Genomic DNA, 19,410 nt, shown 5'->3' with positions numbered 1-19,410 from the left:
AGGTACCCCATTTACCTTTATCATGATGATGATGTTGCACATTGCAGTAGTGTTCACACATAATGATTGGACAGGTACTGTTGTGCTAATGTACATTACATGCACAAAGTGATGTATACAGCCAATGTACAACTATTATCTGTCTGAGTGAGTCTTGTGATCACATAGAGCAACACCACTACATAATACAGACATCGCTGGTGTTTCCCATTTTATTTGTTTGTAATGCTTTGTTGCCACATGGCATGTCCCTGATACATCTCTATATATGTATGTATCTATATGCTGGACATAAACACTCACATGTACTTCTACATGATGGATACATTCCTATACTGTTGAATGACCATGCTGTATGATATCCTCTGGTTACAGCCTCTTACACTCGATTAGCCTCTACATTGCTTAACCAATGCAATACTCGCATACTGGTAGCCAAACACGCTTACACCCGCTCGTTCCCGCACTTGCTAGTGCACTGGCATTGGTGCTTGCATCTGTCACTCACACCCCTGGGTGTGAGCGAGGACCACAATATTACCTTGTGATGCCTATTACATCGTACTACATGACTCCAGTATCGCGATTGGCCACCCATTAGGCGAAGGCATCGCATTCGGCTGTACGAAATCTGTGGCCTGTCCAGTGACACAATCATATTTGTGTGTACCTCATACAATGTGCTCCCACCTTGTGATGCCTGTTACATTGGAATACATGAATACAGTATCGGAAACAATGCCTATTAGGTGACGGCATGGAGTTCATCTGTATGGAATCAGCGGCCTGTCTGGAGATTCATTCATATCCATGTGTTCCTCTTAGGCACACCTTGTGATGCCTATCACATCAGACTACATGCCTACAATCATAGCCGGCCTTAGGCATAGGCCACCTAAGCGGCCGCCTAGGGTACCGCTTTAGTGGGTACACTTTACCAGTATTTATTTGGTGTAGGTAGACCAGGATGGGGGCACTGTGTGGTGTGGTGGGGGGTGCCATTGTGCCCTCTGCCTAGGGCACCAGTTGACCTAAGGCCACTCCTGAATACAGTATCGGGAATGGCTGCCCATTAGGCGACCGCATGGTGTTCGAATGAATGGAATCAGCAGCCTGTCTGGTGAATCATTCATAATTGTGTGTTCCTCTTACATTCTGCTCCCACCTTGTAATGCCTATCACATCGGACTACATGACTCCAGAATCGGGAATGGCTGCCCATTAGGCGACGGCATGACTTTTGACTGTACGGAATCAGTGGCCTGTCCAGTGAATTAATCATATTTGTGTGTTCCGCATACACTCTGCTCCTGTCTGGCTGATACATGGGAACCAAGACCCTGTATTACAAATGAGTAGTTGGGCTGTGGTAGCCACATCCGTCGGGTGGGTCATGCTACCGCATACCTATTATAGGTTTGCCACCTTCTTAATTGGCCAAGGTAGGACTTTAGGGTTACCACCTGTCCCACTTTGCGAGGGACAGTGTGAAAATAATCAAGACAGAGCACATGTCCAAATTACAGGACATTATTATATTCTACGTTTCATTAATAATTGCATACAACAGTTATTTTATATATGACACTTCTATGTTATGTGAAGTAGCATAAGCAATTCAAATGCAACTAGATTAAGCTTTTATTTGTGCAAATAAGTGTAATCCTGTACTATGCATGGCTGTAGGTATGTTTAGTCCTGGAATGTCTGACATTTCTACAGAATATGTCCCACTCTGGCCATTTGGAAAGGTGGCAACCCTATAGGACCTGTATGTACAGACATCAGACTTTGCAGGGCAACACATTCACAGCCAGTAGAAAGGGGTGTACTTCACTGTTTTGCCTAAATAAAAGGTTACTCTTGTACACTATAGTTGCCTATACTGTTACCTATAACAGTTAGGTGTTTCAGAGGAACATAATTGTTTTATGCTACTACTACAGACAATATAGGTAGTCTTTGCCCTAAATCACAGGAAATTTGCCTTAATTACAGTTATTATGCAGGACACAACTGCCCACAGAGGAATGTCCCTCGCAAAGGTGGACAAGTGGTAACACCAAACCTTTTATTCTATCAATCTTCTAAGGTTGTCGGCAGAACATACACTTTCTCTCACTATCAGACCTCTCATACGAATGGGGAAGAATAAACACTGAATCAGGGGCACTGCATAACGACCTCAGGGGCACATTTAGAAGGTTGGTGCTATTAATCTGATACATTGATGGACACAGAGCACATATGTATTCATACACATTTTCTGAGGTGCATGCAGTCTATGACTCTTACATGTTGTCATTATTCATTACATGTATTCTGCCACATTTCCTCCTAATATCACTAGTTCTAGGATGGTTTAGTTGAGACTGTGTTAGGATTCTGATTCATAATCATGGATGTCCCTGGTAATCGGGGACAGTATAATGATATGGTCCCTATGTATTCCCCCAATGGTTTATGGACTGTCCAGTAGATATGCTCTTATAGTTTTGGAGGTATGGGCATCTGCTATACCCACATCGGAATATTACTTACACCCACAGGGCAGTCCTAATACATGTTTGCAATTCAACACATGCATGCCTAGCCCCATAATGGCATAACCATAGTTCCCCAACTGCCAGTACTCTACAGCACTCATCCTTACTGTGGGCACAGGTGGACACAAGGGAGATATTAACACACCCCTACACTCTGACCACTCTCCTGTGTCGGGACACATGTCGTACGTTGTGTCAACTCATGTGTTATCAGGCTTGCACAACCTACTGTTCCGTGTACAGCTACATCCTGGTCGTAATGGTGTTCCCCCATTGGTTGAAGGTACCAAATTTTTGGTGTCCCACAAGGGACGTCGCTATGCATGTTTAAAGTGTAGACCTTGTAGATCTCTCCCACTGGTAGTTTCCTGCTGGTGGTCTGGGAACCAGTGTTGCATTTACCTTTATTGCCTGTCTGTATGTCTCACTGGCCTAGCTGGGGGGGGTGGTAAGTAAACGTTTGTTGAGTGGACCTCCCATCAACATATGCCCAGTCTAAACATGTTACCCATAACTGCTTCAACATAATCTAGGTATATATATGTGTACATGTGTATTTCACTGTAACGTATATATATATATATATATATATATATATATATATACATACATACATTAAAATATATACAGACATATCTGCATATGTATTCAAACATGTATCTTCATATCTTGCTGTGTATTCACAGGGTCTCCAGTGCCTGCATATTTGAACTGTTTCTTACTGAAATTGGTACACCTTGTTTGCTGTAGCATAGACTAGATCCAGGCCTGCTGAATCTAGCTTTGTTTGTATGCTTGCTGTTTTGCTTGTTATTTCCCTGAAATGCTAATTCCAACTAAAATGCGGCTTTTCAGCGCTTCTGTGGATCCCTAGTGATATCTGCATTGCTTACTGTACTTATTTCCTTGTTTCACTTGAAAGAAAGTTACTGTTTGTCATTTTTGCATTTAAGGTACATGTAACACATTGCATTTAAGTTACCTGGCACTTGCTCACTAAAGCAATTATATAAGTCAGCACTAAAAAATTAAAAGCACTACACCCTCACAAACTCCCCTTGAGTTCCTTGTTTCCCATTGGCCCTTTTTTTCAATTATAAAGGAATTCCCAATACTATTCTAGCATGTCCAAAGGTCAGTTGTCAATCTCCTCTCCAGTCCAGCTGGTGAATCCGGGAATCTTGAGGCAATGTTACAACTGCCTCATGTACAAAGACAAACCTCTCCTCCTCCCAACAAATTCCAACACATGTGAGAGACGCAACAATATAGCCAAACTGGAGGCTAAGCTCTCTCATCTCAGTACTGGCGTAACCAGTCAGGAGGAGAAGGAAACCACACTCACTACAATTCCAGTCTCACATAGACCTACCATGACAGCAAACCAAGCACATAAACACACAAAAACATACTCGGAGGCTCTAAATAAAAATCTGCCTAAGCAGCGGAGACCTCCAAAGCAGACACCCAAGCAACCGCTACCCCAAAACAAAACACGTGCAACACATAGCTCACAAAGCCAGTGTGCCGAACAGTCACAGCCCTTAAGGCTAAACAACACACCTGATATACTTGTAATAGGTGACTCTATCGTCAGGCACACTGACGTCCCGCTCACCAGGCTGAAGAAGGAGAATATCACGGTGAGCTGCCTGTCGGGTGCTATGATCTGCCACATAACACAAGCACTCAGGTCACTCCAAGGCAAGTACAAATATGACTCGGTCATTGTCCATGCTGGTGTGAATGACCTGAGACGTACCTCCCTGGACTACATGAAAAGAGACATAGAGGAGCTCTCTGAGCATGTAGCCCAGGCCGGTATGACCCTGACCTTGAGTAGCATCTTACCCTCACCAAGAATGATGCCACAATATGAAGACAAGATGATCAATTTCAACAATTGGCTTAAATATTGGCGTCATTCAAAGGGGAATCCAATGCCTGTCAGCCTGGGATGACATGCTCGACAAGCCACGATGCTTCGCTTGCACCTGTCACCCCTGGGCTTTCGGATATTGGCAAAGGCTCTTGCTTCCCCCATAGTGCCTTTTTTAGGCAAGGCTCAAAAGACAAACCCACCCCCATAGGTATCATAACGGATAAGAAACTAAGAGTAATGCTACTCAACGCCAGAAGTCTAAACCTCAAGATGCACGCACTCGAAACTCTCCTTAGCATGGAGAACATTGATATCTGTGCAGTAACAAAAACCTGGTTCAAGGCTCCCGAGAGAACCCCAGCACTACCAGGTTATACCTCATACCATGCTTTTCGGCCCCAAAACTTGGACCGAACCACAAAAGGAGGGGAGTATCAATATTCAAAGATACCCACACCTCCAGGTTGGTGGCACAGCACGAAGCATCAGATACTATCCATGTGCAACTAACAGTGGGTAAAACTGCCTTCCAGTTTATAGCCTGCTACAGACCACCCTCCCAAACCCAGGAACCCCACTCGGCCTTCCTGAGAACACTGGAAAATATGAAGTTCTCTCCAAACACCATTATATTGGGCGACTTCAACTACCCAAACATAGACTGGGAGCATTAGTCTAGCTCCAACACCCTAGCCCAAAGGTTCCTAGAATTTATAAACTCAAATGCTATGGAACAACTTGTTACCACTCCCACAAGAGGGGAAAACATACTGGACCTGATCATCACCAACATGGGGACTCTATTACCCTCACTGGTAAGATCAGACCATAAACTAATCTCACTGGATATTCACATCCCGACCCCACCCCCTGCCCAGAAAACCACAGTGAAAAACTTCTCTAAAGCAAATTTCACACTCCTCAAAACCGAGGTGGAATCCTTCAAAGCCCCCGAGCCTGTGGAAAATATGGCCCAGACCGCAGAATCCTTTATAAACGCATTCTATGAACACCTTCAGGAATGCATGGATCATGCAATCCCAAATAAAACCAAGACCCAATCCTCCAAAGGCAGACGCCCTGTCTGGTGGACCCCAGCCATAAACAAACTATACAATAGAAGGAGGAAGCTACTACATGATAGAGCAAAATCCCAAAAAGGGAAGGCATCTCTGATCACTATTAGCAAAAAACTACGGGCACTCATAAAATCGTCTAAGGCCAGCTTTGAGAGAAATATTGCACAGGACACTAAGGATAATCACAAGGCTTTCTTTAGTTATGTTACGAACCTGGGTGGAAATTCCCAGATATGTTCAGAATTAGTCCAAAATGACAAAAAATACATAGAACCCACAGACATTGCCAACATCCTAGCTGACAGGTTCAGCACAAACCCCCACCCCTTCCCACCAAAAGGGCAAATATCTATCCAGCAGAGTGCTGCCCCCCTGACATCTCAGATGCTCAGGTAAGAGCCACCCTCTCCAAAGCAAAAAACACAGCATCAATGGGACCAGACGGTGTCGGCTGCCCTACATGAACTCCAAGAAGAGCTAAACCCAAACATAAAACTACTGTTCAATCTCAGCCTTACTACAGGATATGTACCCAAAGAGTGGCGTACAGCAACAGTGGTCCCTCTCCACAAAGGTGGTGCCTCAACGGATCCTGGAAACTATTGCCCCATAAGCCTGACTAGCTTGGTCTGCAAAGCTATGGAAAGGATCATCATGGACCTCATAAATAAAGATACTGGGGACCTACAGACACTGGATCCTACCTAGTTCGGCTTTGTTAAGGGCAGATCCTGCCACTTAAACCTGGTCGATTTCTTTGAAACAGTCACCAAGGCCATTGACGGGGGAAGGTGGTCCACACAGCCTACCTGGACCTCGCAAAAGCCTTCGATACAATACCCCACTCGGGCATTATAGATAAGCTCACCAGCTTAAATATAAACCCCTATGTCACTAGATGGATTGCAAACTGGCTCAAGGACAGAACCCACATGGTTAGAATTGCTGGAGCCATGTCAGACTCCAAACCAGTTACAAGTGGCGTCCCACAAGGCTCAGTCCTGGGACCTCTCTTGTTCGGTATATATTTCTCTGAGGTGCAGGCCAACACGGAACTACTGTGGCTGACCAAGTTCGCAGATGACTGCAAACTGGGCGCCATAATCGACTCTCCAGCCGACACAAGCATCCTCCAAAAGGGCCTCATAGAAACAGACAATTGGTGCCAGAGCCATGGCCTCAAGCTAAACGCCAAAAAGTGTATAGTCATCCCCTTTGGCAAAAACAAAGTGCCCACAAATTACTACATAGGTGGTAATCCATTAAGTACAGAAGAAGTAATTAGGGACCTGGGGACCCAAGTTGATAGCAATCTCTCATTTGACAACCACATGGCCAAAGTGGTTAGAAAAACATTTTATATAGCCCACCTAATCATGAAGGGATTCACATCTAGATCAGGGGAGGTCATCGTGTCTCTTTACTCATCACTCATCAGGCCCATAATTGAGTACAATGCCCCTTTTTGGATGTACCTTACCAGACACCTGCAGCAACTGGAAAGACCCCAAAAGTACCTCACCAAGAGGATCAAAGGGCTCAAACAGATGCCATATGCTGCCCGGTTAAAGAAATTCCAGCTCTACTCAGTGGCATACCGCCTGCTCAGAGGTGATCTGTGCCTGACATATAAAGCCATGTCCAACCCGGAATTAATGGACGTGCTGCACCTCAGAAAATCCAAATCCCATCGAGCTACGTGCTCGAGAGACTTGAACCTCAGCACTGAAATAAATAGGACATGCTGGAGGGAAATATTCATAACCCAGAGGCTCCCTTCACTCTGGAATAAAATCCCAGTCCAGGTTAGGCAGAGTCCCCCATTGATTCTCTTCAAGAGGAATCTTGATGAGTGGATGGGAGATCGTAGGTTTACCCCGGGTATCACTTCTGTGTCACTGTTAGACAGAGGCACAGTATACTAACCACGAAAAAGGGCATAGCAAAATTAATTTAAAATGGGTGGCGAAAGCCAAACACACTCTGGCTAGGCTTATAAATGCCCTAGGGCAGATAGTCTAGTATGAACCTATGAACCTATGAACCTATGTATATTTGCACATACAAATAATTCCTGGTGTTATTGAATACGGCCATTTGCGCTTTCCAATTTTTGGAGGTCCCAGCATGGGACTACATTCCACCTGTGTGTAAAGTAGACCTAGCATTTCAACAATGTTAATCCCAGTGGTAATACCCTGCCTGTGGTGTGAGTAGCGGTGCTCTGCTCACTCCTGGGCAGCTTTTTATGACATATTCTGAAAGCACTTTATAATACCAACATTGCTCTTGATTCCCTTCACATCCCTTGTGTATGCTTTATTGTTACAACGTCCATTCTTTATATATATATATATTTTTCTCATGTATGTAGATATATATCTATACACACACATGTGTGTGTGTGTGTGTGTGTGTGTGTGTGTGTGTGTGTGTATATATATATATATATATATATATATATATATATATGTGTATATATATATATATATATTTTATCTGTACATACAAACATACATTTCCTATGCTGGGAGCTGCTTACATCCACGCATGCACACTCGCCTATGCTTACTGTGCGTTACATATGTTTACTGTTGCTTATTTGTGCCTTATACATTATGACAATACCACTTTGATTGAAAGGGACTGGTTAATAGTTCATAGGTTAGTACTAAGCTAACTGCCCTTGCAAGCCATTTTAAGCCTAGCCAGTTATCCCTTGTGAGACTCAAACCATGCACCTTGTGTTTGTAAGGCAAACACCTTAACCATTAGATCACTGTCCCAACCCCTTAAGTTTAGCCAACTATGCCTTGTGAGACTCAAACCCTGCACCTTGTGTTTGTAAGGCAAACACCTTAACCATTAGGCCACCCTCCCAACTCGACCTTGCGATACACACGTTCACCTTTACATATTTAAATGTCGGCTTTACAGCAGAGCAACATTAATTCCACAAGGAAAATGATATGTGCTATTGTCGACCTTGAACCGTGAATGCCTTTTTGTTAGGCGGATGCTCTAACCACTACACTATTGGTGTTCTGCCTCATTTATATGTATACCCATGGTGCATAATTACCTGAACACACGCCTCATCACTTCACTTACAGAGCAGGCATCCATTTACTTGTTGGGAAAAATGCACTACTATGCATGCATCATTCCTTATTCTCTACTGCTCTGGACTTGTGCCGCAAGTTGACTCACTCCGAGGATATTCAGACCTCTACAGCCTATAGTCCTGGCACATACATGTGTTGGATTGTCAGGGTGTTCATATGGTTTTCTGGGTTTAGGCTTGTCCCACTGGGGACCAGGACTGTCCTGTACCTAGCTGAAAGTCAGACTTAACAAGGGGAGATCGTTTGTTCCACTTTTAGCATTCTACCTGTGGTTGGGGATACAGAGGTGTGCTCACAGATGGCCATCCTGATATATAACAGCACTAACTATTACGGGGATTTCCTATATTGTGACCATGTTCATTCTTCATATCTACATACATGTATATATATATATATATATATATAGATATATATATATCGGTCTGTACATACACATGCATATACACCTACATGCTCATTTACATTTCCCATACAATTGAATCACCGCCACCTACTGTCGTGCATACACGCTTGCATACCCGCTTACATCTCGGATTGCCACCTTTTCATATGGCCAAAGCGGAGCATTTTCAGGACACACATCAGACTTTACAGGCTGACACATACCCACGGTCAGTACAAAGGTTAGAACTTTACTTATTTCCCTAAATGAATACTTATTCTTGTAGCGGTTTGTTTGCTTCACCTGTTTCTTGTAACTTTGAGTATTTTACATAAATAACTGTTTCATGCAACTGTTACGTGATATGTGCCACATAATTCCTACTATCACAGGACATTTGCCATTGCATTATATTTGGTCTGGACACAACTAACAAAAAATGGACTGTTCCTCACAAGGTGGGGCAGGTGGTAACCCTACTTATGTCTGCTTTACAGCGCCTTAAGCACCCTATATCTGACTGCCACTATGCGAATGTGTAAGGTATATATTCCCGATAATGCACGTGGGGAGACATTCATCATGGTCAGGTGTTTAATCCCGGGTCGTAGGTTCTGCAGGACCGGCTGGAGGCTGAGCAGTCTTGTGGACAGCTACTGCTCATACAACTTGTGTCCAGATGTATACAGGACTGGACATCGTGTTGTGACACCAAGTCTAATGTTTAGAACAGATACATATCCTATAAGGGATATCCAAAAATTGTGAGGGACGATGACCATCTTTGCTTTACGGCTGTAAGGTAGGGTTACACCTGCAAAGGATACATAGTTTGCAATCCTGAGAATGCCTAGGATGAGACTGCCTACTAAATATGGGTAGGGGTCACTATGTGCAGATATGGCCACGCCTATCTAGCAGCCCGAGTATGGCTGGTTTTGGTGGATGTTCTGGAAGGGGGGGTGGTGTGCTGTGAAGGGGATGATGGGTATTCAGATATGTATCCAGGTGTATTGGGGTTGGATGGCTCAGTTCAGGCCAGACCATTATGTAGGTATGTGCCGGTAACGTTTTTGTACATGTGTATTGCACATTGTAATGTTCACATGTTTGTGGGATTGTATTGTGGATGTGTATATTTGTTCTTTGGTTATCTTCTTGATTCACACACCACTCCCTCGTAGACCTCCAGTTCACCTATTGTGCATCCAACCCAGTCTCCCATTGGCGATATATTACATTACCCGTCACCCCCCACCCCCATATTCTACAATCAACATTCATCTCTTCTCTAGTTGATGACCCATGGCACAGTCAACAGAACACATTGCGTACACTATATATCTCTTGGACCAATATGGTTGTGAGGTCTACACTATCATTTCAGATCAACCACATGCTGTACGTCACGCACATAGGTACTCGCAAATACTGGTAGGTAAACCCCGGGTAATACCCGTTCATCTATGGGCCGTCCTGGCAAGGACGTCTTCAACCGCGAATGGGCAGATATTGGGCGAATGCTCTGACCATTGGTAGGGCTGCCACCTTTTAATATGACCTGGAGGGGGCATTTTCATGGCACACATCTGAGTTTACAGGCCAACACATACCCACGATCATTACAAAGGATAGTACTTTAGTTTCATGCCTACATATAAGCTTTTATTGTTGTAGCGGTGTAATTGCTTATTCTGTTTTGTTTACTTGCTTGTTCTGTTTCTTGTAACATATAGGTATTTTATATATGGACATATGTACTGTATGGGACTATTTCATAACATATGGGACATAATTATGTCCTACTATTGCAGGACATTTCACATTTATTATGAATTTGGTATGGGCACACCAGCCTAGAAGGGTCTGTCCCTCACAATGTGGGACAAGTGATAAACCATACCATTGGGGTAGGCTTGGCAATTAGCGGCGCACTTACACGAAGCGTTTCACTTCCACTTGGTATAACTAGCAACACTACAATGGAATACGGGCACGGGGTTTTAAATATCTTTGTTCGAGGGATGGGGACTCAATATTCAGCTATGTGCCTTTGTGTTTACTTCTTATTGTGGTGTTCGCAAGTTGTCTTGTATGCTTTGCATACATTTCAGTATCCACGGACACTAACAGGAGTGATTACTATTGGAGGCAGGCTGTACTAGTCAACATTTTAGGTTGCGCGTACACATTTCCTATGCACGTGGCCGTTACGGCAGCGCGCCTTCATTAATATGCATGTGGTGCTGCTACGCCATCTCTACACAGCACGGTCGGCGCAAGGCTAACGCCATCCTTGCGCCGAGCTTCATGAATCCCAGGGAATGATATTATAACTGAGATCAATGGGTACAGGAGAAATAAGAAAAATAAATTAAAATTTGTGCTGGATTATTATACACAAGCAGAAGCCTTTCAGAAGATAATAAAGATAAAATGACATATTTAACAAGCTTAGATGCCATTAAAATGGCGTTTTAATGTTGCCAAAGTCTGAATAGAGAAAAAGAAGGAATCTTAAACTGAAGTTATGTAATAAACAAAATCAACAATTGTTGCCCCTTAAAGTAGTAAAAGGTGTACATTTCCCTGCTATAATTTTCATTTTGTAGCTATATACAGAGCTGGATCATGGTCAAATGGGTCCCTAAGTAGAGTAATGGATCACCCCTCCACACACACACACACACACACACACACACACACACACACACACACACACACACACACACACACATCAGCCCCACCCCCCCGCACTCACAACAGCTACCCCAGCTTCCCACCCCACAGACATTTCAGTGTCCCGTTACTTGGCTATCTCTCCCCAGTTACCATAAACGCTGCTCAGACCTCTCAGTGTACACACTATTTTCTTCTTTACTTCTACACTGATTACAGATATTTGGATTTATTTTCAAACTCTTATTTCAAATTTTATAGCACAAACACTGACAGACGTTTGCTAAGCAAAACAGTCTCACAATGAAAACAGACTTAGTACTACATTAAACTTCTCTGCCCTTGAAACTCATATTCATTAAAACGACATTGAAACCCACATTCAAAAAAAATGCAACTGGCCATTGTCAGATTAAATTTACCTTTGGGCTGTTTTCAAACCATAGGCTCCTTGCACATATTTTTAGGGTCATGCATACATGCATGTGTTCTTTGATTCACCTTCCAGATTGTAATAAATTATATTCCTTGTATAGTACAGCACCACTAGAGTGTGTTTTAAATGTATAGTTTTGAACATTTTTCCAGTAAACAATGAAACAAAACGTAAGAACCAATATTGACAAAACTGCCCATCTCAAAACATTTCAACCACAAAAAGCCATTCAGACTTCTGTCATTACAATCCACCAGTATCGAACAATATGCACAGTCTCTGCAGAAGTGAAAGTCACATCCGAATAAGTCTACATTAAAAAGATTTGTAACTAATGAATATGTTGCATTTAGCAAACAACTTTATATTTCAGTGTTTCATCTACAACTTCTGTGACTGCTGCCCTTGAAAAATAAATTGTCTATGTTACATAAAAAATGGTAATATTGCAATAGGTAATGGATGGCACATTGACAAAAAGGTTCTTAGTTACTAGGCAGATTCAGGACTCTAGCACCTCCACCCCCTTAAAGTACAACACAATATGTACAATCCATATAAAGGGTGTGAGAGTAGAACACACAGCCTTCTGCATCAAAAGCAAGTATGCTACCTGTTATGTTGCACTGCTTCCAAATCCTAACAGTGAAAAAAGACAGCATGAGTAGCAGTAAACTTCTCTACCACTGAATCTCACAATTCCTTGAAAATGCACTGAAGTTGACAGTTGAAAATGCACTGAGAAGCTAACAATTCTTTGAAAATGCACCGAAGTAGTTGGTGTCAATTCATACATCTCAACTGTCCAGATTTCCGCAAATGACCAGATTTTTACCTCATATGTTTGGTCTGTTCCTTTTACAATTTGTGCTCCTCTGGCAAACTACAGAGGATTGAAGTAACTAAATCATGACATACAATTGAGTCTCAGACTTCGTATCCCTCAGAAAATGCAAGTTAACACAAAACCTGTTATTCTAACAACATTCTAAGTTTCTAAGTCCAATATTTAAAATCTGTGCCTATTTTTGGGTTTTTGTCTCCCCTTATTTAAAGCTTTTTGTGTTAGGAAGTTGAGAGGTATGGTTTGTGTAAAAGATTCAGGCTCTTGTCTACTGTCACCCAGGTATAGGGTTTGAGCCAAGGTAAATTAACTAACCTGTTATTCTTGACTAGGGCATCACACACATTGATTCATTCTGTGGGAATTCTGGAAAGGAGGTTGATTCACTCTGTAGGAATTCCAGAACTGTAAAAGAAAAGAAGAAACAAGCAACAAACAGTACCAGGGATGTAATGGCATCCTTAAAGAAGGCATGTGATGTTATTTTTACTTTTTAATTAAAAAGTAGATATTGTGGCAGCTCATATCCATTACTTTAATATTTCTGTGAATTGTGATACAAGAAATGTCATCTATATTTCTATATGGATAGAGTGCCAATCATTTTACATTGACAAAAGTGATAAGAACTTAGAAGAATGAATATGAAAGCAGTTATCTAATATAAAAAGAAACATATATACTAATGCTCTATTTAGACATGTGTCTGAAATAGGGGATAACAATCAGTTAGGATTTGCCATTTTACAAAAAATTCATGAAAAGGAGGTGATTTATGGCAAGGACAGAAGGTGCTGAATGCAAAAAGATGAATAGTTTTAGAGCTGATCAGCCACATGCTTTAATTGGCAGCTGTTCATCATATTGATTTTGTTGCAGTAGCCTTAGCTGTGGGTGGCAATTGTGGTGCAGCGGTTAGCATTGCTGCATCACAGTAAAAGGCTCTCTGGTTTGATTCTCAGCTGGGGTCCCTTCTGTGCGGAGTCTGCATGGCCTCCCTGTAGTCGCATGGGTTTCCCCTGGGTGCTCTGCTTTCCTCTGAAAGGCATGCAGTAGGTGGAGTGGGCACTCTAACTTGGTTCTGTGTGTGCCTTTTGATGAAGGTTGGGCACCAGGCTGGCAACTCAACACTGTAAAATTCCTCTGCCAATCATGAGCAGACAGATGATCTCCTGTGGCGACCCTTGACTGTGAAAAGCTGAAAGAAGAAGAAGAAGCCTTAGCTGTGTGGGGTTATATCCTGCCAAGGTTATAAGAATTGGCCTGCTTCATGGCACCTTCCACATGGCCAAACTGTCAGGCAGATCAAGCTGAGCTGTCTAAAAGACAAGTTTGAGCACCAACACCTTCAGAGCTTTACTGCCACTGAGGAGTATGCTGACTTTTGAGGATGCTGTTCCTTTGCTGGGCAGATAAATTCCATTGGGGGAAAAAACGTCCATTCGATTTTGTTGATAATTAATACTCCCCTCTTCATTAAAGTTATTTTAGAGCTAGGAGTTTGCCTTTTAATGGACTGGCATGATACTGTATTGTACTTCTAAACAAGTGCTCTTTATTTTCCTCTCAGTTTAAAAGTTGTTATAAAAACATTTTTTTCTGTGGAGAAATTGTGTTAATCTTACTTTTGGGGGCTAGCTTCATGCAGGATAGTATTCCTGGGGTGTCAGAGGGACACATCATTTCAAAGAACTTTGCTCCGCAGAAAAAATATAGATCTATATCTAGTTCTATTTCTAAGGTTTCCCCTCTCAGACTTTGGTCACTGTGAGGGAATACCTCAGAAGTTTGAGTTTCATGGCATCTGTGATTTTCATGGTAACCCTGGCAAGACTTCACATGAGAAAGACACAATGGTGCCTGATGTCACTTTGGTCCCAGCATCAACATCCCTTGTCTTTTCAAATCCCAGTGCTGGGCTTTTTCATTGCCAAAATTACATGGTGGAGACAGCAACTATCCCTAAATTCATCTTTCACCTTATCCCTCCATGCTCCAAAGCAGTTAATCCTCTAAGATATCTTGGACTTTGTTTGGGGAGCAGTTTTGAGGAGGGATAATACTGCAAGGTGTGTCAAACACATAGGAGAGATGCAAGCATATAAACATGAAATATATAATTGTCATATCAAGGCACTCAACTCTCTGAATCATCTTTGGTCCCCAGGACTTCTTCAAGTTGTTTCAGACAGTACCACAGTTATGTGGCACATCTTAAAGCAGAGGGGATAAAGGTCATACCCCCTTTGCAGACTAGCCATGTTAGCTTGGGACATAGCCTCACAGCCCAGTCTCACTCTACAGGCATCCTTCATTCAATCATAGCAATACTTTGTGGAAGACAAGCTGAAAATGGCAAGTCTGACCCTCAAGTATGCAAACTAGATTAGGCAGTCATTCAAGATTTGGTCCATCGGCAGGGAATTCCTCTATTAGACCAATTTGCTATCACTCTAAATAACCATCTGGCAAAATTCTGCTCCAGGGATCCATACTAGAAGGCCAGGAAGACAGACACATTTTTCTTGATCTTTGTGGTAACTCACTTTCTGGCCCAGGCAACAGTGGTTCTCTCTTCTTTTGGAAATGCCCAGGGTAATTGTCACAAGCTTATTCACCAAATGGATCTACTCACAAAGATCAGGGTTGTTTGATACACCCTGAACCCAATCAGCATCAACTGACTGCCTGTATGATAGGGTCTTATTTTCCTTTAGGCAACCATTTACCGAGGACATTCAACAGGTACTAATGGAGACAAGAAAGCCTGGTATTAGAAATCATATTTTAGCAAATGGACAAAGTTTTCTAGTTGGTGCCAACAACAACAAAACCGGCACCCATTCAGGGCTAGCTGTTATTTGGGTTTACAACACATGTGAGTTGGTTTTCTATGACCTTTCTTACTTCTCTATCATGGTTCATTTATCCGCCTTTTCAGCATGCCTGCCATTGGATCCTCCTCTTTCAAGGCTTTCTCAAGTCAAATGTTTTTGAAAGGAGTTTTATTTAAGAGACCTCCAAGAAAACCCACAACCCCTACTTGGGATCTTAAGTTTGTGTTAGAGAAGCTAGCACCTGTTCCATTTGAGCTGGCAGTTAATTTAGCTGACTTGAGGCTCTTAACATAGAAAACAGTATCACTGATTGCTCTGACTTTTACAAGAAGGGTATCTGAGGTCCAAGCTCTTATGATGAGCCTACTTAATCTCATTTTCCACAAACACATGGATTCTTAGAGAAGTAATCTGTCTTTTATGCTTAAAGTGGTATTCAAGTTTACTTTATGCCACGCTATCAATTCCCCCATTTGCTTTACTGAACTTAAAAATGAGGGAAAAAGGATACTCCATACCTTAGATGTCTATTGACAACTTAGTTACTGTCTTAACAGAACTAAATCTTTTTGATCTTTGGATCTGCCTTTTTTTTTTGCGAAGGAAAGAAGGGGCAACCCCTGTCAATACCATTCCAAATGGATGTGTAAGGCTATTACCTTTACTTATACTCACTACAGCAAAATTTTTCCAGGCCAGGCTCAAAGTATACTCTACAAGGATCTTGGCTTTATGTATGGCTTTGTGGAAAGGGCTGGATTGTAGAAGTGCTCTAGAAGCTGCAACTTGGTAATCTGTACATACTTTTACAAAGCACTACACATTTGATTCCTTCTCTAGGTCTAGAACAGGCTTTGTAAAGGCCATCCTTCAGGGGTTTCTGAACTCTCCTCTTCTCTTTCTACCTCCCAGATCTAGAAAGCTAGGGCAATCTACCCATATAGCTAAGGCTACTGCAGTAGTGATAAATATGATGAACATTGTACAGTTATGTAAGTAAACTTACCATAGCAGTAGATGTTCAAATGATCCCTGTTGTAGTAACTGCTCTATCCCTCCATTCCCCTTATTTACTGGTGTGTTATTTTTTTCTTAATGCTGGCATTGTCCTTTCATGGCCCAGCTTTCCTCTTTCTGTTTGCAGGAAAGCTCTAAAGGGCTTGGCAACCATACTTGTCTTTTAATCAGCTCAGTTCAAGCTGCCTGACAGTTTGAGCACATGGAAGGTGCCCTGAAGCTTTGCAAGCTGGTCAGCTGTTATATCCTTGACAGGATATAACCCCATATAGCTAAGGCTACTACAGCAGTGATCATTTGAACACCTGTTTACCCAACTGTGTGCTCTTTATAATAAATAGGGAAGTCAATTACTTTGCTCTGGCCATGTGTATTTGTAATATTTAAAGGACTGCTACTTCTATATTTGTTTTTAACCCGATGAAGCACTATGTGTGAAAGCTTGTTCTCTGTGTTTATGTTATTTGTTTATTAAATTGTGTAATGAAATGCTAACTGTATCCCCTTTTAAGCTACTTTCTCGTTGGGTGCTTTACATTTTGCAAATTCTGGTTGTCTGTAAGAAAATTAAACTTGTTATTTTTTTGTATGCATGTTCTCACTGAAATGCTTGTATGATGCAGTTTCTACTTCATTATGCATTAGACTCTGTTCACATTGATGGTAATCTGTAGTTATATTCCCATTTCTAACCTAATAGCCTGATTTTTTTTAATTATTTCCATAACCTCACATCACTTGAAAGTTTGTGATGTACTTCATTTTTTATACATATATAATTCAACTATGTATGCCTCCAGGAGTTAGTTTATGATCATACACATTGATTTACTCAGAATTCAAATTAATGTTAATTATAAAAATGTACAGAATGCATGTAGGATTCATAGTCAGTAGAGCCTGTATGCATACTAACACCAGACTGATTCATAAAGTTGGCTGCTCAATCAGAAAGGCCAATGTATATAGTCTAACCTAATTGGGCAGCTTCAGTACCCCTGTATAGAAGGGATAAAATAAATTGCTTTCCCTGTGCAAAGTCAAGGATTCATAAAAACAAAAACTGTATACTGACTGACCCAAAGTATATAACTTAGTAGACTGGAAGTATTTTCTTACATTTGGTGCTCAGATCTAGAAAACAAATCAGCCTTCCACTTATGTTGATGTGCAAAGTGTTAAATCAGGAACTGAAAAATGCACATTGTGCAGTAGTAAACTACCCCTGTTAATGCAAAGCCTGGGTTGTACTTTTTCCTGCTACTATAACCCCCTGCCCCCACAGTGCTGTGACACTACAATATTTCTGGCAGTGAGAGCTATACATCTAAACCACTTAGCTCAAGAAATCTGGACAAAGCCTTACATTATGGGGGGACAAAGTTCCGAAAATAGGGACAGATTTTAAACAGTGCTCTTACAAACTTAGAAAGTAGATAGAATAATGTGGTTTGCGTTAAAATGCATTTTCTAAAAGATATGAAGTCTGAAGCTCAAGTGTATGTCATTATTTAGTAATTTCATTCCTCAGATCATCCAAGTGATTTGCCAGAAAAACATAAATTTTATGAAGAACAGACCAAAATTTTCAGGTGAAAATCTGGACAGTCTGCAAAAGTCTGTACAGTTGAGAGGTATGGTGAGAGCAGTAACATCACTGGATCCCATCAGTATCCTAAAATCATTTGAACTGCCATCCAAGGTCAGGATCAACAAGCTGTAAAGTTTAATGAATCACTCTTGGCCAGGACTGTGGTGGACAATGTTCTGCATATTGCAAGCAATAATAATATTATAATATATGAAACATGGGCATTTCACTAAATAGCACATAGGTATATGTTTTTACTGGTTTACCTTTACATAGCCAGAACTCAGACATGCAATTGCTCATATGAGCGAATCCAAACCATGAAACACAAAACGGTGACAGTTTCCGATGTTTGAAAATCAGCAAATCAAAAAACAGATTTGCTGATTTTCGAACACAAAAGTCGAATACAAAGTGTAATGCAGAGGTGCAAGCCCCCCTGCACCCCCCAAACCCCCCTACTTTAATATACTAACTCTGAGATCGCACTACAGTGGGGAAAGGGTCCATTTTCTGATCCCCACTATAGTGCAATCCGCACTCAAAATGCCAAATCTGCAATGAGCGAATGTCACTGCATTCGTTCATTGCACATTCAAAGCATTTTTCGTTCGATGTTTGGAAACTTTGCAAACGTCCTTTTGAACATCTGTCATTCGCCCATGTGCAGAACGCACATATGAAGGTAAACCATTTTTACTACCTGTTATGCTACTTTTAAGGCATTTTTGGGTGCATGTACCCATACTTATCTTTTAGTCAGCTCAGTTCAAGCTGCCTGACAGTTTGAGCACATGGAAGTTTCCCTTAAGCTTTGCAAACTGGTCAGCTGTTATATCCTTGACAGAATATAACCCCATATAGCTAAGACTACTACAGCAGTGATCATTCGAACACCTACTTATCCAACTGTGTGCCCTTTATGATAAATAGGGAAGTCAATTACTTAGTTCTAGTCATATGGATTTGTAATATTTAAAGGACTGTTA

The sequence above is a fragment of the Protopterus annectens genome, chromosome 10.part0 (assembly GCF_019279795.1).
Source record: "Protopterus annectens isolate FY-2018-M chromosome 10.part0, PAN1.0, whole genome shotgun sequence".
NCBI lineage: Eukaryota > Metazoa > Chordata > Ceratodontiformes > Protopteridae > Protopterus > Protopterus annectens.
This window is presented reverse-complemented; position numbering follows the sequence as displayed.